This window comes from Mesocricetus auratus, unplaced genomic scaffold (assembly GCF_017639785.1).
Source record: "Mesocricetus auratus isolate SY011 unplaced genomic scaffold, BCM_Maur_2.0 Super-Scaffold_100042, whole genome shotgun sequence".
Classification (NCBI taxonomy): domain Eukaryota; kingdom Metazoa; phylum Chordata; class Mammalia; order Rodentia; family Cricetidae; genus Mesocricetus; species Mesocricetus auratus.
Genome location: NW_024429219.1, coordinates 7,954,235 through 7,979,425, shown reverse-complemented (window position 1 = coordinate 7,979,425; position 25,191 = coordinate 7,954,235). Strand labels below are relative to the sequence as shown.

Genomic DNA, 25,191 nt, shown 5'->3' with positions numbered 1-25,191 from the left:
ACAGAAGTCCTGGGGACAGCACATGCTATCCTCATAGCCTCTCTGTGAGACAGGTAGTGTCACTTCCATGGTAAAAGAGGTTCTGGGGAGTGAGCCCGGTCCATTGTGGGTGTTGGAGAGGAACCCAGACCCCTGGCCTGATGTTTGTCTCTCAGTGAGGTACGGAAGGGTCTTGATGGGCCTTTATGGGGTGAGGACTTCTCAGTCACCTGAGGACCTTGCCTCTCCCCAACCCAACTACAAAGGGAGTCCTGACCGCAGTTTCCTGGCCTGCAGGATCCCAGCATGGAGTCAGGACTCACCCCATCACTGGTCGAGCACAGACTGGATATTTCACTTCTCCAAGCCTCTGTCTAGCCTCCTTACTCGGCACCGTGAGGCCTGCAGTCTGGGGCAGGGGGCTGTCTCCTCCTGAGAGAGGAGCCAGAGGGCAGCAATACCCAGTCTACCAGCCCCAGCAAACAAATTACTCCCCTGGAGTCATGATAACTGCTGGCAGGCTAAGGTCTTGCCAGGCAGGAGCCCAGCAGCCGGAGGCAGGCTCCCCACCTGGCCTGTTGAAGTTTATGGAGACGGAAGCAGATTCATCACTGAGCTGCAGCTTAGACCTGAGCTTATCTGGAACCTGTCCCTTTCAGAGGAGCCCCAGTGGAGACAGCAGGCTCTCTTGTGTGTGCATGCATCAGCCAATCTTTGGCAGAAGGCTAGATTCTGCAGAGAGGGGTGGGAGTGGGGGCGACCTTGAGTCTTCAATTCTAAGGACAAGGCCCAGGCGGAGGGAGAAGGGTACTCCTGTCAGCAGCTCTTGAGCCCGGCACTGGGTTGGGTATAGGTTCGAGAGGTGAGCTGGAAGGCAGGTGTTGTGCCTGGCACACCCTGTGTGACCTTGAAGAAGCCCCTCTCCTCTCTGACTCAGGGATGCTCATCTGGAAGCCTGAAGCAAGGTTTGTAGTGGGTAGAAAGATCCCTTAAAGACATTGGGTCCTCACTCCCAGTATCTATGGCTGGGTGCTGGGTATGGGAAAGGTATTTTTGCAGGTGTGTGGGTATATGTATGAGTTAAGTGCCTTGAAATAGAAGGCCACCCAAGCTAATGATATGGGGTGTTGTGGGCCAGAGTCCTTTTTAACTGGGGTACAGAGAAATAGGGAGGACAATCTTGCTGGCTTTGAGGACAAATGAGGGGGGGACTAAGGAATGCAGACATGTTTAAAAGCTGGAAAAGCAAGGATATATATTCTGCCCTGAACTCCAGAAAAAGTGCCCAGCTCAGCCAACGCCTCGATGTCATCCAGTGAAATCCATTCTGAAAGCCACAGCTACAAGCACCCAAATTTGTACCACATTAAGCCTGCATCTGGGGCCTGTCCTAGTTAGTTTAGTTGCTTGACACAACCTAGAATCATCTGAGAGGAAAAGCTCGGCTAAGGAATTGCTTAGGTCAGACTGGCCTGTGGGCTTGTGGGGGACGGGGATGAGCTGCTACCTAAATTGTTCAGTGATGTAGGAGGCCCAGCCACCATGGGCGGCACCATCCCTAGGCAGGTGCTCCGTGGCTGTAGAAGTTAGCTAAGCATGAGCCTGTGAGTGAGCCAGAGAACAAGCCAGCAGGCAGTGTTTCTCCATGGGTTGCTTCCAGGTTCCTGCCTTGGGTTCCTGCCCTGACTTCCCTCATTGATGGAGTGTAGCCTGGAGTTGCAAGCTGAAATAAACCCTTTCCGCCCCAAGTTCCTTTTGGGTCAGAGTGTTTCATCACAGCAACAGAAGGGAATGTAGGACAGGACAATTTATCCTAACGGCCGCAGGAAATGATCCCTGCTGCTCAGAGATGTTCAGTGCTGTCCAGAAACAGTTGATGAGACTGGACCCATGCCAGAAGGCACAGGGACCGCAGGCCTAGGGAGTTTCCCTCAGCACGGAAGGTTTGGACTCTTACGTGCTGGCCGGGTGTGGCTGTTACACACGGAAGGTTTGGACTCTGTTACCTGCTGGCCGGGTGTGGCTGTTACACACGGAAGGTTTGGACTCTGTTACCTGCTGGCCGGGTGTGGCTGTTACACACGGAAGGTTTGGACTCTGTTACCTGCTGGCCGGGTGTGGCTGTTACACACGGAAGGTTTGGACTCTGTTACCTGCTGGCCGGGTGTGGCTGTTACACACGGAAGGTTTGGACTCTGTTACCTGCTGGCCGGGTGTGGCTGTTACACACCTGAAAGGCGGGGGAGCCGTCTAGAGGCAACTGTTTATTTCCCTTTCATTTTGATTTCAATTGAAATATCCACTCATGGAAAATGGCTCCTATGTGAGCAGAAAGCTCAACTAGATAGTGCTGCGTGGGCCTCAGAGCCAGGGTCCAGGAGAGAAACTGATCCAGCCGAGGGGTCGCAGGGTCTTGTCCTCTGCTAGGCCCAGATGTCCGCCTTTTCCTTGGCTCTCAACATGGCTGGATTAATTAAGTAGTGACCTCTTTGGTCCTCACACACTGAGGTCGCAGAAGAAGGCCAGTTTCTCTCTGTGGTGCAAACTTGGGCACTTAGCCACTTTCAAGAGCTAAGATGCCAGGAGGCTCTGCGGGCCAGAGGATCTGCAATGACACCGTGGACCTCTGTGCAATGACACCGTGGACCTCTGTGCTCTGCCCGTCTAGGACACCATTGCTCTTGCAGCCAGGCTTCAATGACAGGGTACCCACTTGCTTTGCAGTACTGGTTACTGAACCCAGGACCAAAAAACACTAGAGGAAAATGCTGTACCACCAAGGCATATCCCATCCCCTCCCTATGCACGCACGCATGAGCTCTCGTGTGTGTGTGTATGTGTGTGTGTGTGTGTGTGTGTGTGTAAACAGGTGCACTCACTCATGTGAGCTGATATAGAGGCCAGAGGTTGATATTGGCATGCTTTCTAGACAGGGTCTCTCCCCGAACCTGGAACTTACCATTTTGGCTAGCCAGCCACTTGTCTCCTCTCCACAAACACTGACCCACAATTCTATACCCAGCTGTTTATGTGGATGCTGGGGATCCGAACTCAGGTCCTCATGCTTGCACAACAAGCACTTTACCCACTGAGCCATCTCCCCAGCTGTCCCGCCTTCCTTTTACTTCTTTTAAGACAGGGTGTCACCACGTTGCCCGACTCTGTCTCATGGGCAGAACTTCCGCATGTGATCTTGCGTCTGCCTCCCACAGAGGTCAGCATCACGACTCTAGCCCTTTGATTCCCTGGAGACAAAGGAATGTCCAGAGCTACTCAGAATTTGTCTCTGCGGAGTTATCTGGGCTCCTAGGAAGCCAGATGTGTGTGAAGGCTCTCAGGACGTAGCCATCCGAGCATCCGAGGTCTGGGGTGCATCTTTCTAGCTGGAGTGTTGACAGCCTTCACTGGGTTTGCAGAGGATTTGTGACCCCCGGAAAGGTCAAGAAAGAGTCCGTGAAATGGGTCGTCGAGTAGAGGCGCTTGCTGCTGAGCCTGATAACCCGAGCTCAATGCCTGGAGCCTACGTGATAGAAGGAGAGAACCAACTCTTCTGAGTCGTCCACAGCCGGGCGTGCACACGCGTGCGCACGCAAGTAAACTGTGCGACTTAAATATAAAAATACAAGGGTCAGAAAACATTGCTTTCTCATGGCCTGGCCTGGCAGACGCCTGTTTCTGCCCCGCCCCCAGTGCCCGACAGCTCTGGACTCGCAGCCGCCCTCTTTTTTGGGTGTCCTCCTTTTGCCTCGCTTACATCACACTTCCTATCTCGAGCTCCCCACGCACCCCAGCCAGGCTCGTCAATGGGAGGGAGGAAGCCACACCAGGTGTACTTCTGGAAAGACAAAGAGACACGCAGAGGGGAGTGCGTGTACAAACAGGCCGGCCTCCAGAAGAGAGGAATTACGAGAATTACAATTGATTTTCCACCATTAATGAAGCATGAGCCCGTGTGATTGCATCTTGAAGAGATTTATAATTATTCATGGAATCTGGGAAGATAATTAAACTTCATTAAACGCAGACATGACAAGCCTTCAGAGCAAGCTGAGACCTCTGCTTGGGGTTCAAGATAGGAGCAGGAGATTGGAGCCGAGCTGTCAGGTGGGGGAGGGCAGCTGAAGAGGCTGTGGGAGCTGGGAGGGAGCTGTTTTCTGAGAGCACGGCCACTCCTGGGTCCAGTCATCTCTGTCTTTATGTTCGGCCCCCTGCCCCCTCCCCAACCTCATCCCAGCCCTTACCCTGCTACCCTCTCCCTTTCCTATTAAAGGGTCAGAGGAACAGGCCTGCTCAGGACCCTGGGAGGGGCCTAAAGGGAGAATGGGAATTCTTCTAGACGTGTGGACACCAGAGCGAAGGGCAGGGTGGAGGAACCCAAGGCTCCCCCAGGTGGGTAGACCGCGTGCGGGCACACACTGTAGGAAGGCCATCTGCTGAGGCAGCGAGTGGCTCAGGCACACCGCCTGCTCCTTGCCTGCTCTGAGGGCCTTGGCTCAGGCACACAGCCTGTTCTGAGGAGGAGAACAGTGCAACGGGACAGTACGGGCCTGTGGGCAGTGGCTTCCTCTAGGGGTGGGGGAGTGAGAAGGGGGTGGGGTAGAGGGGAAATCTTACCTCAGCTCCATGACCCATAGCTTTTAGCGTTAAACTGCAGAACAAGCCCGCACTGACACACAACACGGCACTTAAGAACGTTTAGCTGTGTACAGCTGTGACCAGCTATATGCAATGGAGAGCCAGGCTCTGAGCTAAGTACGTTAGCCACAAAAGACAGCACGTTTCCTGTTGGGTGTGCACATGTATGTTCTAACATTTTCCCATGTGTGCGTGTGTGTGGGTACTGGTCTGCCTGGTTGTTACAAATACACTTTATCTCTCTCTGTAGGTCCAAGAGAGTCAGCCCCAGCTTGGAGATGGCTTGGTTCTGCCTTCCTGGGCAGGCAGCCCCGCATACCCCCCCCCATTAGCCACTTTGAGTCATTGTTCCCATCCCTTGGATCCTCTTCTGAGCACTCCTCCCATCCTCCACCCTCCCTGACCCCACTGCCCTCAGAAGTGATGCCACGAGCCCTTCCTATCACATACACACCCCTTCCCAGTGCCTCACCGCTCCCTGCCAAGGTGACAGAAGGGGAATATTAATGAGGTTGCCCTCGCCGTGCCCCCTCACAGGGCTGCTTCTGGCAAGGAGGAACCTTGCTCAGAACTGGCTATGAGGGAGGTGGCCCCAGCAAGGCCGAGCTCAAGGTCGCTGAAGGGCCAGGTGGTGTCAGGGAAGGAAGGAATGGACGGAGGAGGAGGGGACGGGTGGACACCATCCCTTAGCACAAGGGCTAAGATCCCATTCCTGGACCCCATGCCTGCTTTTCTCTTGTTCTTCAGTCCCCCTGTTGTGTGACCTAGGGCGGGTCACTTAGCTACTCTGTTCCTGTTTCCTCACTAGTGAGCTGGGACACTACCTTGGTTGTGGCATTCATGAGAACAGTCAACCCATAGAGTACCTGGCATGGCATCAGAGCTCATCGAATGACACAATTCTGTATCTGTATCATCTGAATTCTTTCTGTTAATGCCACATGCTCACTGTTTTGGTTAGGGTTTTCTAATAGCTGTGAAGAGACACCATGACCATCGCAACTCTTACAAAGAAAACATTTAGGGTGGCTTGCTTAGAGTTTCAGAGGTTTGGTCCATTGTCAACGTGGTGGGGAGCATGGTGGCAGGCAGGCAGACGCGGTGCTGGAGGAGCTGGGCGTCCTACATCTTGTGGGCGCTGAAAATTGAACTGACACATGAGCATAGGAAATGTCAAAGCCTGCCCCCAAAGCGGCACACTTCCTCCAACAAGGCCACACCTCCTAATAGTGCCGCTCCCTTTGGGGGTCATTTTCTTCCAAACCACCACACCCACCTTTTAAGGATCCTTATTTTTTCATGACCTCTCAAAGGTTGAGATGTGTCACATGACACCATACTGATACCAAGGAAGGGTTTGTTGTATGACAAAGTGAACTAAGGATGAATAATACAGGGTCACAAGACTGGCTTCTGGAGATCCTCTCCCAACACAAGACATCCTAAGCTGGGAGGTGAAGTACTTTAAAAGATTTATGATGCATGGCCATGTTGTAGGGAAGTTAAAAAAAAAGAAACCTGACAGAGCAAGAAAATGAAACCAGGTCTAGAGAAAGCAATGAGATGGCCCTGGAAGCCAGTTTTCCCTGGGGACAACTGGTCAACCCACTAGTAGCTTCTTAGAGAAGCAGGAGAGAAGGCTGAGCCTGGACCAGGACCATGTAAAAATCCTCCAATAACGCTCTGAGAAAAGTCTATGGATTCTGATGTGAAGGGCAGAAAACAAAGGGTAACATACACTGCCCTCCACAGAAACCATGCCCTCTCCCTCATGTGTGTCCTGAAAAGATATGTAAGCAGCAAACTGGCCCACCGGGGGTGCGGCAGATGGCAGAAACAGATGTGGTCTCTAGAGATGGACTCTCCCAGCAGGGGCCACAGAGTATCCCTAAGAATACAGGCAGCAGTGATACACTGTGACCCTCGAAAAGAGGGAACTGGGAACCCCTCCATCACAGGGTGGGTAGAGTGGGCAGGGTGGGCAGGTATCAGAGCACTACATGGCTTCCTATCCGTATGCACCGTTCTCCATTCTTTAACATGTATTTGTCTTTATTTATGCTCATGTGTGTGTTTGTGTACGTGCATGTTTGAGGGTTCCCTTGCCCTCAGAGGCTAGAAAAGGGCGTCAGATCCCAAGGAGCTAGAGTTACACATGACTATGAGACACCTGATGTGGGTGCTGATGTTTAGAAGCTTCTTAGGGGCTGGGGATGTAGCTCAGATGGCAGCCTGCTTGCCTGGCGGGAACGAAGCACCAGGTTCAGTCCCCGGCATCGTGTGTGCGGGTGTGGTGGCGCACACCCATAATCCCCGGAAACAGAGGAGAGTTAGAAGTTCAAGGTCATTGTTAGCTACACAGAGAGTTTGGGCCAACCTAGTCTGTGTAAGACCCCCTTGAAAAATAAAATTTAAAAAGTAGTTCATACGGGAGATAGGTTACAAAAATGGGAAATATGTAATTGCAGCCAGTCGTGGCGGTACACACTTATAATTTCAGCACTTAGGAAGCTGAGGCTTGTCTGGAGAGATGGCTTAGTGGTTAAGGAAGCTGAGCTTGAGGACCATAGGTCGGGACCCAAACTTTGAGCAGGAATCAGCAGAAAGAGCAAGCAAATGCTGAATTTCCACGTGGGATAGAAAAGGTACACATGGTATTTTTATATGTAAAAATGGGTCTCAAAAGTCTGACAGGGCCAGCAAGATGGATCGCTGAAAAAAAGCATTTGCTGTGTAAGTCTGATGACCTGAGTTCAATGTGTAAACTCGCAGTGAAAGGAGGGAATTGAGCCCCAAAAGTTGTCTTCTGACCACACATGCACAATGGTTGTATGTGCACGTGTTACCCTGTCACACACAAATAACAATGATAATAAATTTTAAAAGAGGGCTGGTGATAGGGCATAGTGGGTAAAGGTGCTTGCTGCCAAGACTGACGACTCGAGTCACATCCCCAGGGACCACATGGTGGAAGGAACCACCTCACTGGCTGAAATGATGACTAAAAAGAATCAAGGGGCCAGGCAGTGTGGTGCATGCTGTTAATCCCAGGACTAGGGAGGCAGAGGCAGGCGGATCTCTGTGAGTTCAAAGCCAGCCTGGTCTACAGAGTGCCAGGAGAGGCTCCAAGGCTACACAGAGAGCCTCGTTACAAAAAACCAAAATAAATAAATAAATAGATAAATAAATAAGAGAATCAAGGATGTGTGATATCATAACTGAAATTCAAAGTATAGTATTAACTAGCCAGGATCAGCCAGAAGATGAGAAACAGCTGAAAAGAGAATTAGTGAGCTGGAAAGGAGCTAAAACCCGCATTTCTAAGAGGAAGAGATAGAAATAGGGAATAAAAAGAGAGACTGGAGCGAAATCATGGAGGTCCAGCAGAGAGAGGTGTGAGAACAGCAGACTCAAGTTCAAGGACAGAACAGTTGAGGCTTTTCCAGAACGGTCGAAAAACCCTCCAACGCCCAATGAATCCCAGTCGGGATAAATGAAGAGATTTCTATCTAAGTACACCTCGGTCTAACCACAGCATATCACAGACAAAGTGGAAATCTTGAAAGCAACGGAGATAAAAGGCTGCCAAGAGAGATGTCGAGTCGACGGATAGCAAGGTTCTCACTAGAAGCCAGGACAGGAGGACAGCGCCTTCAAAAGCCGAAGGAAGACAACCGTCATCCGAGCATTCAAACGCCTCTGAAATGGTTTTCCAAGAATGAGGGCGGAATAAAGACATTTTCTGACACACAGAAACAGCCAGAGTTTGCAGCCAAGAACCTCACTCAGCCAAGGGCTGAAAAGCAAACCTCAGGAGGAACAATTGGTGCAGGGTCCCCGAGACGGCAACTGCAGAAGCGCAACTGTGTGCACGAGTGTGAGCGTTTGAGCAGGGTGGGGGGGTGGGGAGGGGGTGGGGGTGAGGGGGTGAATGAGTATTCAAGGTCCTGGAACTGTACAGCAGGAGGATGCAGAAATTGTAGGTAACAATTATAATCTAAATATGCATGTCAAATTTTCTATGGTAATTATAGGAGATTAGAAATAGCATTATAGCTTCTACATTAATAGGGAAAAAATAGAATAATGTAGGGGGTGAACTTGAGTCAACAATGGGAAAGATGGGGGAGGGAGGGAAGGGGAGAGGGGGAGGGAAGGGGGAGGGAGGGAAGGAGGAGGGAGGAAGGAAGGGAGGGGAAATCAGGGGTTCAAGGTCAGTACAGCACATTTTAGAGGTCAAGTAAAGACTAGATTCCAGATCTCCCCCTCCTAAATAAAACCAGCACACTTGCCGGGCGTTGGTGGTGCACGCCTTTAATCCCAGCACTCAGGAGGCAGAGGCAGGCGGATCTCTGTGACTTCAAGGCCAGCCTGGTCTACAAGAGCTAGTTCCAAGACAGCCTCCAAAGCCACAGAGAAACCCTGTCTCGAAAAACAAAACAAAAAAAAAAAAAAACAAACAAAAAACCCCCAGCACACTCCCCTCCATCACAGCAAAACCAAGAAGATGCTGAATCCCCCAATGTGTAAGAGAAGCACGTTGTCTTAGATGGCTTTCCATTGATGCTGTAAACACTATGACCAAAAGCAGCTTGGGAGTAGGAAGGGTTTGTGTGGCTTACGCGTGTCCCAATCACAGTTGGCCATCAAGGGCAGGGACTCAAGGCAGGAATCTGGAGGCCGAAGCAGAAGCAGAGACCATGGAGGGCAGCTGCTTACCAGTGTGTACCATTGCTGATGCTCAGATACCTTTTTTAATATCCAGTCTCAGCCCACCTGCCTAGGGACAGCACCGCCCACAGTGGGCAAGGCTCTCTTCCGCCAATGAGAAATGAAGAAAATGTCTCACAGAAATGGCCACAGACCAATCTGATTGAGACGATTCTTCAGTTGAACGTTCCGTGACTCTAGATTTGTGTCAAGTTAACTTCTGTGTCACAGACATTGCTCAGCAAAGTATATTGACGGATCTATAACAAAAGCATTGTGGGAGCCTGAAAAAAGGGATAGCAGTTCTTGCTATGCAAGCATGAGTTGCTGAGTCCGAATCTCCAGCATCCACACAAAAGGCCAGGTATGGCCACATGCTTTTCTGCAACATGAACACTCTGGGGAGCAGAGACAGGAGGATGGCTGGGGCTTTCCTGGCTACCGGGCTAGTGTGAGGTTCAGTGAGAGATCTGTCTCAAGTATTAAACTAAGAGTGACAGTAGGGCACTCAGTATCCTCCTCAGGCCTCATTATTCCCATACCTAGGCACACACCTGGACATGGATGATCTCTCTCTCTCTCTCCCTCCCTCCCTCCCTCTCTCTCTCTCTCTCTCTCCCTCTCTCTCTTTCTCTCTCTCTCTCCCTCTCTCTCTCTCTCACACACACATACCTTTGATCAACAGACAATGAGAGCAATAATTGTCGTTCTGACAAGAGTCATCAACTCTGCACAGTCACCTACAGTATGGGCACCTGCGTGTGGTAAGCCCCTGAATGCTCACAGCAACACCACGAAGTAGACGGCTGCACTCACCTAAGGAAGAGAAACAGCATCCACAAGTCACACAGGCAAGCAGGGGCAGCGCAAGAACTTGAACCCAGGCAGCCAGACGCCCTCCACCCTGCCCTGCCTCCCCACAAGCTCGAGAGAGGAGGCGGTGTCCTGGAATGATACGGCTTAGAGCTGGAGTCTGGAACAATACATAAAACAGCTGTAAAAGCCAATTTGGGGTGCTTGGCAGAAATCTGAATACGGACTCATTATTAGATGATATTATCGCTACCACGTTTTGTGTCTTGAATTGTGATTACCATGTTATTATTACATGAGAGGGCATCGGTAGAGGACAGACACTGAAGTCTTTAGAGCAGGAATGCCAGGATGTTGGTAGCTGGCAAGGGTTTCAACAAAAAAGAGCAGTAAGTCAGACCTTGCCCTATGGGACCCCCACGACAAGTGGGCGCTCAATGTATCCATGCCATACAGGACCCCCTCGACACGTGGGCGCTCAATGTATCCATAGCAGACTCTCACAATGGCCATGTCCTGTCATTTCTTGCCAGCTCAGCCAGGAAATTCGTCCAACCAGAGCAGGTTGTGAGACACACCCAAGCAACTGCCTTGGGTGTGTCTCACAAAGTGGCTAAAGCCTGGGTGGCCTTAAGTGGCCAGGGCTTGTGCAACGTGGCTGGATTTCAGGGCCCTATCTTCTCTCACAGGCTACGAGGATCCTCAGGGGTGCACAATAGGGGTAGGGGAAAGACACTGAGGTCATAGATGCTGTGTGCCTCACGTGTGACATTGTTCTCCTGTTGGTCAAAGCCAGCCCATGACCAGACTGAGAGTTGAAGCGGGACGTGAAAAGCAAGGATCACTGATGCCATCAAAATGCGCCACAACTGAATTGTGTGTGTGTGTGTGCGCGCAGGTGCCCCAGAGGCCAGAAGTTGGCGGACCTCTTAGAGCTGGAGTTACAAACATTTGTGAGCTGTCTGATGTGGGTGCTGGGATCTGAACTCCTGTTCTCATGACTGAGCCACAAGTGTTCCTAACCACTACTGAGTCATTTCTCTAGCCCCCATGTTTTATTACATTTATTTATTTATGTGAGGGGTTGGTGCTCTCCCCCCACCATGTAGGTCTTGAGGATCAAGCTCAGGTCGTCAGGATTGGCAGCAAGCACCTTTACCTTCTGAGCTGTCTCCTGACCCCTGGCCTTAAAAAATGGGTTCTGGGGAATCTGTGTTTACTTAATCCCCCTGTACCTGTATAGTTGCATTACGATTTTAGATTTTTCAATATTTTTAAAGCTCCCAAAATAAAGAGTTAAAGACATGAAGCAGCAATAAGAAAAATAAGAAACCACCACATAACTGTTGGACTGGCCAAATTCCAAACACTGGCACCACCATTGTTGATAAGAACAAAGCAAAGACACCAGAAACTCTCATCACTGGGGATGGGACAGCAAAGAGGCTTGTCGACTTCCTTCCAAGCTAAACGCGCTCTTAGTGTAGACGCAGCATGCTCCTTGGGAATCGCAAGGCAGTTGGAAATGTGTGCTACACAAAAACCTGCACACAGATGTACACCATAAGCCTTGCTCATTACTGTCAAAGCTTAGACACAGCCAAGACGTCCTGCAGATGGATGGTGGACAAACTGTGGAACATGCAGACGATAGGACAGAATTTAACACTAAGACTAGATGAGCTCTCAATGGCGTTGGGGAGACCACTCCCAGTTCTTGCTGCATGCCTGTGAGGACCTGAGTTCATCCCCGCCACTCGCAGAAAAGCCAGCATGGCGGTGAAGCCCTGTGATCTCAGCACTGGGGAGGCAGAGACAGAACTCTGGAGTTCACTGGTCAACTGGTCTACCTGAGTCAGTAAGCTGCAGGTCAGCAAGAGACTCAAAAAAAAGCAGCTAGCAATTAAGTAAAACACCTGACATCATCTGCCTCTGGCTTCCACGTGTGCACATACATGTGTGCCTGTGCAAACACACATGCATACATGTACATACATACATAACACAGAGAATACATTTTATTGTTTTTAAGGTTTATTTTTATATGTGTATATCTACATATGTATGTGTACCATATGCAGTCTGCCAGCCTGCCCCTCACAGCATGCACACCACTGAGAGAGACCCCTGGAGTAAGCTGTGGGCTTTGGATTTACCCATGTTCCACTTGAGCGGAAGGTTTAAGGATAGGGCAGGCTCTCTGTGCATTCGGGGGTCTAAATAAGGGAAGCTTCTCGGGCTGCCTCTTTTCTATGGATCTAAGACAAGTTCTTAAAAAGAAAGTTAAAAGGGCAAAAGTCACAAAGAAGCCAATCTAATCAGAGCAAGTCTTTGCTTAAAAATGTGTCCCCTTGTGAGAACATTCACAGCAGCTTCCCCAGTAAAAGCCCCCAACTGATCTCCAGCAGCAAGAATGAGCTCACTGTGAACAATGGCAAGAGATAATAAACACGGGTGAGCTTCTACATAGAACAGCATGACTGAATCCTGATGATAATGACCAGGAAAGGAAGGGAAAATCAGGGCCAGGGCCAGTGAGACAGCTGGGCATGCAGGAAGCTTGCTGCCAAGTCTGATAGCCTGAGCTCAGTCCCCAGAACCACATGAAAGAAGAAGAAAACTGATTCCTTCAAGTTGTCCTCTGGTCATCCATGTGTGCATTAACACACACACAGACACACACAGAGACACACAGACACAGACATACACACACACACACACATACAGACACACACACAGACACACACACATACACGGACTCACACACAGAGAGACATACACAGACACACAGACACACACAGACATATACACACACAGACTCACACACAGACACACACACACACAAGTGGAGGGCGGAAGAAGGGAAAATCAAAAGTGTGTTTATGGTATGATGATGCAGTCATATGAGGTTCAGTCCTAGAGAGAAAATGAATCCCTGGCCTTTAGCTAGGGCAACGAGTCTCAGGAAGGGCACAGATGTGGCAGACTGCTACAGATGTTCTGTGTATCTGATGGGCCGTTGTTATGAGAATGTGTGCGGGTGGAAAAAATCAATTGTACCCTTAGATACGTGCTTTAGAAGATGTATCTCAGAAACACAAACACACGTTCACTCAAACTCTTAAAACTTGGCTGGTTTCTCAGTGACTGACTCTCAAACAAGATCCGAATCTCTTAGCATTCAATTTAATTTAGCTGCATTTAATTGAGCACGCTTCTTCTCTCCCTATCATGCCAGAAACAGCAAACAATATGGCCCTACGTCTCCCTGCCCAGTAGAGATGCAGATGTTTGATCTATGTGGGAACCTCATGGGACTGGTCCCTGAGGGTACCCGGGCACCAGATGGGTGGCTTCCCTGATCCCTGGATGCCTTCCAGGCCACGTTAGTGAGTTTGCCATTGCCATCCTGCAGGTGTCCCCTCCCAGGCCACGTTAGTGAGTTTGCCATTGCCATCCTGCGGGTGTCCCCTCCCCCTTCTCCTTGGCTGCTGCAGGGAACCCACCCCTCACCGTTATACACTTTACAGCCATTGTCAAACATAATGATTCTTACCCTAGAGAGAAATTGGGTTCCATTTTATATTTTATTGCCTCAAAAAGGACATTTTTTACCTTCCCACAGTCCGAAGCCAGCGGGAACAGGACGATAAATCTCAGAAAAGGTTTCCACCGCGATAGATGGCCCAGCCAGGAGATCACACTGTTCCAAGCAGGAATCCAGAGGATAAACAAGCAGTCAGCCTCACCACTCCCGCTGGTGACCGTCCTCAGCTCCACCTGTGCAGCATCCGGGGACAGGGAGGAGAAGGGGGCTGTGGCTCCAGATCCTGAAGAAACCTGCCTCTCTTCCGACCCTCGCTCCTTATTCAAAGACATCTGTCCCGGACACAGAATGCTTGCCTGAGCATGGCGTCGGTCCTGGGGTTCGAGCCCCAGTAACGAATAAACTACGAATGGTGTGGTACCTGCATAAAAGCCCAAAACTCAGAGACTGGAGACAGGAAGATCAGTCCAAGATGGCTCAGTGAGGAACTGCTGACCTGAGCCCCTGAACGCTGCAACACACGTAAATGTGTGTGGAGAGCAGTGACTCCAAAACATCGTCTTCCGATCTACACTCGTGCAGCTCGGCACATGTACGCACGCCCCTGACACATGCCACGCACACGTACACACGGTACTTTTTTATTTATAAAAAAGAATCTCAAGGTCATCCTAAGCTACAAACTGAGTTTGAGTCCAGCTTGGGCTCTATGAGCCCGGTGTCAAAATGAAAAGCTGTCACTCTCCTAAGGAACGCAGTCAGTCTGCCAGGCTCTCGAATGCACACCTGCCTCCTGCGTGAGTGGGTGCACACAGTTTTGGACAGCCCTGATTTGCTCCATCGTGTGGGAGGGGAAAGACAAAGGCTGGTCTGACGGTCATCCTTGCAGACGGTGAGAAGCAAGCTGGTGAACACCGTCTTCCTAGGACCCAATGATGCTCCTGACCATGATTCCCCTCGGTGGCCCAGGAGCTTAGCCAAAGACCAGGGAGACCCTGGGGCAGATGGCAGCAGAAAGGCCATTGCCACTACGAGGCCAGCCTTTGTTCTGAGCCACTCCTGATGCTCCTGCCTCTTGGTGCTCCCACTCCTGGTGCTCCCACCTCCGGGTGCTCCCATCCAACAGAAGAACAGTTGCCATAGCTCTTTCTTTCCATCTTTACCATATGACTTGCACAAGCATTAGCATCCTTGGAGAACCTGTGGCCTAGCACAAGGTCACCCAGAGAAAGACTGAACCCTCTCACAGGCCCCAACAAGGGGAAGAGTGAAGCAGGATCAGATCTCAAGGCTTCTGATGCCAGGTCTGGGGTATCTGTTTCTTACGCAGCACCCCCACCACACACACACACACACACACATGCACACACGCATGCACACACACACACACACACACACAGAGACAGAGACAGAGAGAGAGAATCTTCTAAACATTAGCTATCATTTCTTTTTCTGCATTTTATGTGTATGAGTGTTTGCCAGCATGCATGGTGACACCTGTGTGCAGTACCCAAGGAGGCCAGAAGAGAGCAGAAGATCCCCCCAGAACTGGAGCTACAGATGGTTGTGAATTGTCATGTAGGTGCTGGGAACTGAGCCTAGGTCATCTACAAATGGGATAAGCACCATGGCCACTGACCCATCACCTCTCCAGCCTGCCCTTTGCTTGTTTATTGTCTATTTTTTATGTTGTTGTTTTTGCCGCTGGGTCTTTTTGAGGCTGTGTAGCTTAAGCTGGTTTCAAACCTGTAACCCTCCTGTCTCTGCCTCCAAGGGCTGGGATTACTGAAGTATACCATTATGTCCACTAACTATAATTCCCTCCTAATGCAGTTGATAACGCAGGGTTTAACCATTAGTTATTTAATAACAAGACCACGTGGTTCTAAAACCTAGCACCCATGAAAGATACTAGTCCCACAGTCCCATATATTGCATGATTTCCATACATATGAAATACCCAGAGCAGGAAAACCCAAGGAGACAGGGAAATACGTTAGCAGCTGCCTGGGGCTGGGACGGGCTGTTGTGAGGAATGGGAATGGCTCCTATGGGGAAGAAAACATCCCCGAAGCCCATGATGGTGATAGCTACATGATGCTGAGTCCACTAAAAACCACTGAACCATGCGCTGGAGCCGGATGACTTTACGGTATGTAAATAGGATTCAATAAAACCGGTTTTAAATAAAATCATTAGTCTTCCTCAGCCTGTGTGCTCGCTATGAGCTGGTGGTTGAGATGTGATACAGGAAGAATGCATGAAGACATCCCAGCCCAATGCCTAGCGTGAGCACCCCTACTTTGGGTACATTTGTTGTGGTTAGTTATAAAGCGTACCCCTCAAAGGGCTCGGGTGTTAAAGGCTCCGTCCACAGCTGGTGGCACCACTGGATCTTGAGTGAGCTGACTTCATCCTTCCACTGGGTCCCTGGGGACGTGTCTTGAAAACAGGGCATCTTTCTCTGGCTCTCTTGATCCCTGCCTCCTTCCCTCCTCCCTGCCACAAGGTGTGTAGCCTCTTCTAACACATGAGTTTCACTCACTTACATTGAAATAACCACCTGGGAGCTAGGAGGCTTGATGGCACAAACTTGCAATCCCATGCAAAAGAGGGTTACAAGTTCAAGGCCTGTTCGGGTGACAAGAGTGAGTTTAAGACCAACTGGAGCAAGTTAGTGGGGCCCTGTCTCCAAATAAAAAGAAATTAAGAAGAGGGACAAGAAGAAATAAGTAAGATTGAGAAGTGCATAGGTTTTATCCTGGCTGCAACCAACTTACAGGATTATACGGTGTGTTAGGTAGGCGGGGCCTCCCCAGATCCATCCTTAGCCTATCTGGGAAGGAGCAGATCGACTCACAGAGGCTCCGTAGGGCTCTCAGCCATGTTCTGAGGTCTGATCTGGGATATCCAGAGGCCTAGCAGGATGCTTTGTCCCTGAATACTCCCAGCATGTCCCCAGACAGCAAGCAGGCAGTGAGGGGAGTAAGGATGTGGGACATACCTGTGAGCAGGTTCCTCTGGCCCCAGTGAGGCAGGACAGTTAGACAAAAAAAAGAAAGAAACAAACAAATAAATAAATAAAGGGCTCAGCATCCCTGAGCAGCAGGGTTCTGCCTCTGCTGATGTTCCCACCCCCAGTACAGGCCCATCTGCAGCCAAGGCCTTCGTGTGGGTGGCAGGCAGGGAAACAGAGCTGGTGTGAGCCTAGGGCATTGGGCTGTGTCCTTGGGGAGTTGGGAACAAAGGCTTATCACTGTGACAACCAAGTCCTCCTGGTGGGGAGTCTGTGAGGCTCCCTCACCATGCTGCCGATGCTTCCTCAGCCAGGGGTCCAGGGAGAAGAGAAGTAAATTAGGGCCCCAGGAGATGGCTCCGTGGGTAAAACTTACAATCCGAGTTTGGTCCCTGGACCCTGCAAAGTAGAAGGAGAGAATTAACTCCTACAAACTGTCCTCTGGCTTTCGCATACATGCTGTGGCCGGCATACACATATACAATAAATAAATACAAGCTAAAAAATGTTTTAAAGAGGAATGACTGCCAATTGCAGAAGAGGGCCACCCTGCGAGGCGGGAAGATGATAGTCCAGCCGGTCACAAACAAGCTGCCAAGAGCCCCTGGCACACCCCAAAGCCCTGAAAGAAAGTCCCACTGTTTACTAGAGGGTTAACCTGATGGAGCAACCGACAGGGGAGAGACTGACCGCCTCACACCAGGCCATGGTGGCGGGAGCCAGGAGGAGCAGAGAATTGAGCTGGAGAGAAGCCATGGCTGCCATGGAGTTAGCGTGTGACTCCTATTTCTTCCTGTGGCCAGATGGGCGAGGGGGATGCTCAGAGGTAGTTTAGGGTGAGTTTAAGGATGGGAGACAAGCCGGGCGGTGGTGGTGCACGCCTTTAATCCCAGCACTCGGGAGGCAGAGGCAGGCGGATCTCTGTGAGTTCGAGGCCAGGCTGGACAGACAGCCTCCAAAACAATACAGAGAAACCCTGTCTCATAAAACCAAAAAAAAAAAAAAAAAAAAAAAAAAGGATGGAAGACAAGTTAGGGCTAGAATTCTAAGATGTCTAAGGAAGGCTTTGAGTGTCTAGGTATGCACAGGTGCTTGCCACCTCTGAGCCTCGAGGGTTGCATGACAAAGAGTAGCTTTCTCCTCCTGACTCCCAGGTTCTAAAAGGGGGGAAACGGAAACAGGAAGATGCCATGGGAATCTAAGAGAGGTCAGCCCCACAGCCCTGCCCACCTCTCCCTTCGTGGCCTCCTGTGCCCAGTCATACCCCCTTATGGTTGTCGCCACACTCAGCTACCAGGAAGATATACACCCCACTCCTGGCTTCTAATCTCCCAAGCACCCATCTCCCTCCTCAGTATTTCCCCTCCACCTATCACCAATAGCCCCCACTCACCCCACAGTTCAAACATCCCCTCCCATTGGACACTGTCCATGGTTCCCCTGTCCCCCACCTGGGATGGTCATCCCTCCCAGGTTCCTCAGGTCTCTGACTTCTCAGATGGATTTATGACATGACCACCCGCTCACCCAGGGGTTCCTACAGAAGAAGGTTCCATTTATCTTTTTTGTTGTTGTTGTTCCCAGAACCTATGAGAGCACTTAAAACATGGATCCCTCAATACATGTTTGTAGGGGAAAGCTCACATACCCAAGATACTGTCCACGCCCTTAGGACATGGACAGTACATGGGATGGTGAGAGATAAAAGGAGAAGAGAAAGTAAATCTCTCTCTCTCTCTCTCTCTCTCTCTCTCTCTCTCTCTCTCTTGGATGCTGGCCACATTTCAGGGAACGTCCCATCTTCCCAGTTTCTCTTGTAAGTGCACTGTTTTGTCTTCACATGTTGGCTCAGTGAATAAATGGGTTGGGGTGGATAGATAGTTTTGGTGGTTTGGGGTCGATGGATGGATGGGTGAATGGGTAGATGGGGGTGGGTGGGTAGTTGGGTAGATGGGTGGGTGGGTGCGTAGGTGGATAGATGGATAGGTGGGTGGGTAAATGGGTGGGTGGGGAGAGGAGTGGGTAGATAGATGACAGGATGAACAGGCGGATGGGTGGATGGGTGGGTAGGTTGGCGGGCCAGCGGATGGATGGGTACAAGCACACAGTCTTGAAAGTCTTAGAAGAATGTGTTTTCTTAATGTACTAATTGATATCCTAATTGCTTGATGAGTTGCACACAAATACCCATTCCTGTAGGCATCAGGACCCTGTAACCCAAGCATACAAAGGTTTCTGTCATTCCCGAAAAGTCCAGATGTGGACAGTGTTAAGCTAGGAAGGGCTTCCCAGCAAGTTGTTGTGACTCTAGGTCTTTCTGCTTCTGCTCCACCATCCTCAAGGTCACCTCTTCATTCAGCATGGCTGATGGCACTCCATCCATCACAACTGCATTCTGGGCCACAGGAAGGAGGAGGGGAGAATCTTCCTAGTTCCAGTCTTCCCTTCCCTGCCTTTCCGATAGATACGCCCATCTCTGGGAACTTCAGCTGGAGTAAGTTGCCCTGAGAGCATTGGTGAACCGAGAGCAGGGAACCTCTGGTGGCACACCCTGGTGCTGAAGAGACCTGGCCTCGGCCATCTGCGAGCCTTCTCTTTGGCCAAATGCCCCAAGCTGTCTGTCATCGCTCTCCACGCTCACCACTGCATCTTACTCTGAGTGTCTGTGACAGCTTCACCCTTCGCCAGCCATGTGACCCCCACAAGTCCCCGAGAAAAATCCCATGAACCTCAGCACCTGTTCCCATACGGTGGCATCGTGACCTCCAGGGTCTCACTGGTGGAGCAAGACATGACCACATACAAACAGAGAAGGTCTAGACCAAAGCAGGTCAAGGATCTGAGTGGGATTCACACACACACACACACACACTCAACTGCCACCCGGATGTGGCTATAAGCTGTGCTGGTGTTCACATCCATTCTTCAGTAAATAGGGGGCCCCTGGGGTCCCTGGATCACAATGAGAAGGACTGTTGCCAAAAGTTGTTTTCTCCCAGATATCCACCAGCCAGCTGGGGCTCCTCCTCCCTAAGCTATTCAGGGTTGGTCTGGTGGAGTCTACCTCCCCACCTCCTGTCGCTGGTCCAGAGTCCCCAACCCTATGACCATCAGATGGTCTAGAGAGAAACAGACTGCAGAAGGAGGTTGCCCATTGCTATGGAAACCAAGGCCAGAGCCCAGCACCCTGCAGCTCCCTGGCACATAGCAGATGTGATGTTTCTGAGTCTCAAGTCCCTATCCAGCCCCAACCCAACACACACACACACACACACACACACACACACACACACACCACACACACACACACACACACACACACACAGCTGCCTCACCTAGAGGACTAGAAGCCATCACACTGCGCTGTCCTCAGAGACCAAGATTCTGCTGCAGGTGGAAAAATAGCTCTGTGGGAAGAGACGCCAGTCCCTATGGTCAAGAACAAAAGAAAATGTTGGTCTCAAGAGCCTGAGACAAGTGACCAAGGATAGTCCTTGGCTATCACACTCAAGAAGTAACCCACCTGGACTCCTGTGTGGCCTTACATATAAGCCATATGCCAGCAGAAGTGCTGGCCCTTTAAGAGACAGATGAGTCTCCCAGCTCCCAAGCAGGTGAACAGCCAGTGGGTACAGGAGAACATTCACAGGCCTCTCCGTATCATCAAGATTACACGTCCGTTACAAATGGGAAGTGATGACTTCCCCAAAGGAACAATCTGGCCTCCATCACCTTCACCACCAATCCAATGTAGGTCACCAAAAATAGACAAACGGGACATTACATGCCCCGTTGGGTAGTGCTGTAATAAGGACATGACATCCCCTATTTAGTATTCACAGCCGAAAGCGTTTGAACTGAACCGAATCAGGAAGAAACAATCAGACCCATTCAGGTCGCTGGCATTTTACAAGACATCAGATATGGGATCTTCAAAATGTCAATTAAAAGAAGGATGGGAAGCCTAGATTGCAGCAAACCTAAGGGCCAGACAGTCAAATGCAACGTGTGGTCCTTACAGGGATCCCAGCAGCTAGCACTGTACTTGGCCAGCAATGGGGAGATCCAAATACAAACAGCTCAGACAAGGGCGTCGTTGGATCCCGGTTAATGCCCTCGGTGATGCTAACCACACAACAGCAGTGTTCTGCTCCTGTGCAAAGGGTCCTTGATCCTGGGAGACTGGTGCTGATTGGGGGGGGCTGGACTCAGGTGCCGACTGGGGGAGAGGCTGGACTCAGATGTCTGCAGTTTCTCCAGATGATCAGAAGAAAAAAAAGGGAAAAGGAGAGTGGGCAATTTCGACCCCGGTGCATTTCTGGGAGGGACAGAGGGGCAGTGAAGGGGGCTGTGCCTCCTCCAAGCATCCCTGAAGGACCCTCTCAGGAGGAGTTAGAGAACTCCGTGTCTTTCCCGTCCCCTTCCTAGTCACCTGGCTGGCAAGCTCCCTCGACCCTCCAGTTTGAAGTTCCTATTGTCACTTCACCGGACTTTTTCCCAGCATGTAAGGAGCCTTCTGATCTAGAAGACGACGACGAGGATGAGAAGATGGGAAAGAGAAGAAGACCCCACACACACCACTCGTGGCTTCAGAAACGCCAGGAGATGGAACAAGGAAAAGGGCAGAATTATTAACTTTTTAGATAATCCCCTCAAAGTATCCGAGGTCTTGAGCCTGTCAAGCCTGTGACACCTGTCCAAGGTCATAGGACTGCTCAGATCAATGGGGTCTTGGGCTTCGGGATGCTCACCCAAGAACAGACTCTTGTCCTCTGACCACCCTGGGCACTCCCCTTCCTGCAGAGGCTGATGAGAAGGACAAGCAGGGAGGACAGAAGTTGCCCTGGCCTCCCCAGGACCAGTTTGGGCGCCACCAAGACAGCACGGACGGGTGACTGCTGGGCACCCCAGTGACGGGAGATGTGATGAGCAGAGCCACAGGCCTGGCCCTGGGTAGCATGCATAGGTATTGCAGGTGCTGCCAAGGAACTAATAAGACTGGGGAGGTGTGGGGTGGGCATGAGCTGGGAGGGAACCCCAGGAAGTGCCTCCTGGGGTGCATCCGCTAGGAGCCCCTCCCCAGCGCATGGCTACTGATATTGATGGTATCAGGTGCCTCTCCCAAACCACAAATGGCCGTCCTCCCCCACCACTCCCATCATCTAGCTTTCCAGCCCGCCCCAAAGTTCAGCTGCCTCCATATTCCCCTTGCCCCATGCCAGCCAGAAGACCCAGGAGAAATAAACTAAAAAAGAGACTGAAAATTTAATCAAAAGTAGCAACAACAGACCGTGTGTGGGAATCAGCGAGCAATTGAGTTGCAGGAACACCACGAAGATCACTGCAGGCTGAGGCCCCTGAGACCCGAGGAAGGCAGGAGAGGGCAGAGGCAGAGAAGGGGAGAGGTCAAGGAGAAGGGGGAGCGCTTCCCCCGGTTGCCATAGGAGGGACAGGGTGTGACAGCAAGGCCCCAAGCATTCTCCTAAGGAACCCAGAAACTATTTGGTCTAGCCTGGAGTCTGGTATTTCTTCTGAAATGTAAATGAAGGCTTCCTCAGTCTGGGACCCCAGAGGAGACACAGAAAAAAAGAGGGAACATCAGAAAGGGGTGAGATCCTCTCAGGAGGACACACTCTTCTTGCATATCCTCTGTTCTATACAGTGTTCTCCAGAGGACCATGTTATACCCGTTTCACAGGCAAGAAGACTGAGCACAGAGAGATTATCTGCCTGAAATTACACACAGCCTAGAATCATCGATTCCAAACCCCCAGACTGGGCGACATGGGTATCTATTGGAATATACCACCACAGTGGTGTCCCTTCAATCTCTTGGTACTGAGACGGGTCAGGGAACCCTGGAGAGAGAGACTGTTGAGGCTGCTTACTGAGTCCAAGAGGCAGGGGTGAGCAAGTGAGGAGAGAGAGTCAGGCAGGCACAGAACAGGAGGCGGAGAGAGGCATGGGACCAGGACCTCGTCATCAGCGCTGTGGACCCTCTGAAGGGACAGCACCTTCTCAGAAGACAGCATCCCGTGGCTGACTAGCGGAGGGCTGGAGAGACGGCTCAGCAGTTCAGAGCACTGCCCATTCTTCCAGAAGACCCGCGTTTCATTCCCAGAAGCCACATGGCAGCTCATGACTGTCTCTAACCCCAGTTCCGGGAGAATCTAATGCCTTAAGCCTAAGGTACACACATGACAGACACATATGCAGGCAGAAAAACACCCACCTACAAAATAAAAAATATTTTATAAAAGATAACCTGCCAGTAAAACGGACCGAGCTGTGTCACCCTTCGTGGGATCTCCAGGCTACCAGGACTCCTGAGTCACTCCAGCGCCATCTTTGGGCCACAACAGACTTGAGCTAACACCTAATTCTGCTACTGTCTGTGTAACTGGAGACAACCGAGTAGCAGCCTGGGCCTCAGTTTCCCTTTGAGTAAGATGGTCAGGTGCCCTGTTCATCCAGTTGTTTTGTCAGAGCCGCAAGTAGCATGGGTGCAACCCTAGGGGGGCACCCCCTTCGCAGAGAGAGATGCTGTGGGAGGGGCTGGGACGTGAGGAGCCTCGTACCTCCATAGCGGTGTGGTCACCACGGCAACCACCATGGCCACCCTTTGTGCTGTTGGAGTCCCCCTGCTTCAGACTGCAAGCTCCTGGCTAGGACAGGTGGATTCTGGAATTCTCCTTGGCCTCTTGCTAAGAGAACACAACCCGGGCAGTCTCTTTTTATTATTTTTTCGTGGGGAGGGGGTGAGGGCACACGTGTCATTGAGCAGGCAGAAGCGGGAGAACTTGAAGGAATTGGGTCTGTCCTCAGTTGAACTCCAGGGGTCAGGCTGGGCGGCAAGTGCCCCCACCCAATGAGCCACCTCTGTGACACAGACACTCACTTTCTCTGCTTCCTGGTCACCCTGGTGTCGGCAGCTCTGCTTCCCACCAGGATGGAGTGGAGTCTTAAAAACTATGGGCAAAAATAAACCCTCCCCCCAAGAAAAGGAGCGGGGAAGGAGGAGGAGGAGGAAGAGGGGCCTAAGGGAGAAAGGGGGGAGGGGAAACAAAGGGGGAGGGGGAGGGGAAGGAAGGAGAAGGAAGTTGCAGCCCCCGGTGGGTTGAGCACAATTTGATGGTAGCTACAGCTCTTCTCAAGGGTCATTCCATTGGCTCCCCTGACTCCCTCCAATGCCCCCTTGACCTTAGATCACAGCTTCTTTATAGAGGCTTTACCTAACGGGGCCCTAGTCACCATGTCCTTCTCAGTTTGCGGCTGCTGAATTATTCGTCTGTAGTGAAAGATGGCCAAAGACAGGCCAGATTTAGGTTACACATGCCTGTGGCCCCAGCACTCGGGATGCTGAAACAGCAGAATTTCTAGTTTGAAGCTAGTCTGGGCTAGACAGTAAGAAGCTTTAAAAAAGTAGAGGCAGCTAAAGAGATGGTTCAGCAGTTAGGAGCCCTTGTTGCTGTTGCAGAGGGCCTGGGTTCGGTTCCCAGCACCCACATAATGGCATGCAATCACCCATGATTCCAGCTCCTGGTGACACCCTCCCTGACCTCAGCAGGCACCAGACACACACAGTGCGCACACATACATGCAGACAAACACCCATACACATAAGACAAACTAAAAAAAGCAGAGAGTTGAGGGCCTGCAGGACACCAAGGGACACTCCCCACTGGTTTCCCCGCCCACAGTATATAGATGCCATCCTGCTTTCTCCTGCCAACTGGCCAAATCAACAACTCCAGTAATATGGTGACTCTTTCCTAACCCTCTAGCTTTTTGGCACAAAGAAATGGCCAGGTAGCAGGTATAGGTGAAAGTGTTCCTGTTTGGCAACCAGAGGAGACTTCTAGACACACAGAGCTTAACCTGTGTCTAGGATGTTAAGAAAAAGCCGGGCATGGTGGTGGCGTACGCCTCTAATCCAATATTCAGGAAGCTGAGGCAGCCGGATCTCTGAGTTCGAGGCCAGCCTTGTCTACAGGGTGAGTTCCAGGACAGTCAAGGCTACACAGAGAAACCCTGTCTTGAAAACACACAAAACAAACAAAAAAAAAAGAACAGTATTTCTCTGGAGCCAGCAAAATGGCTCAGCAGAAAAAGCCACCGGCTGCACAAGCCAGGACTTTGAACGAGAAACTCAAAGCCCGGAAGCCACGGAAAAGTGGCAAGAGAGAACAGACTCCTTACAAAGTTGTCCTATGACCTCCACGCATGCACAGTGGAGTGTGCAACCCACACACATATCATGTGAGCATATACACAGGAAGGAGGACGAGGAGGGGGCTGAGCGAGTCACTGAGTGAGACAGTTAGCTGCTCTCCCTTTCCCTCCCAGTCCCCACATCCATCCACCTATGGCACCTCCTGGAGACCCAGCACCATGAAACAATCACTCATTTGCATGCGGACGTGTCCTATAGATTGGCCCTCTGTGCTCATGAAGTGTCATCGAAGCTGTCTCTATCAGGCTGAACCTGGCC

At 51.0% G+C, this 25,191-nt stretch overlaps 1 long non-coding RNA gene across 1 annotated transcript; it reads right to left on the bottom strand.

Annotated features, from left to right (window-relative positions):
- Nucleotides 1-13,715: 13,715 nt before the first annotated feature.
- On the bottom strand, nucleotides 13,716-20,824 carry LOC121135799. The gene is made up of 3 exons (XR_005872917.1): nucleotides 20,224-20,824; nucleotides 20,036-20,129; nucleotides 13,716-13,917 (listed from the first exon to the last, which is right to left on the bottom strand). It is a non-coding gene; the product is annotated as an uncharacterized LOC121135799 (long non-coding RNA).
- Nucleotides 20,825-25,191: the final 4,367 nt, after the last annotated feature.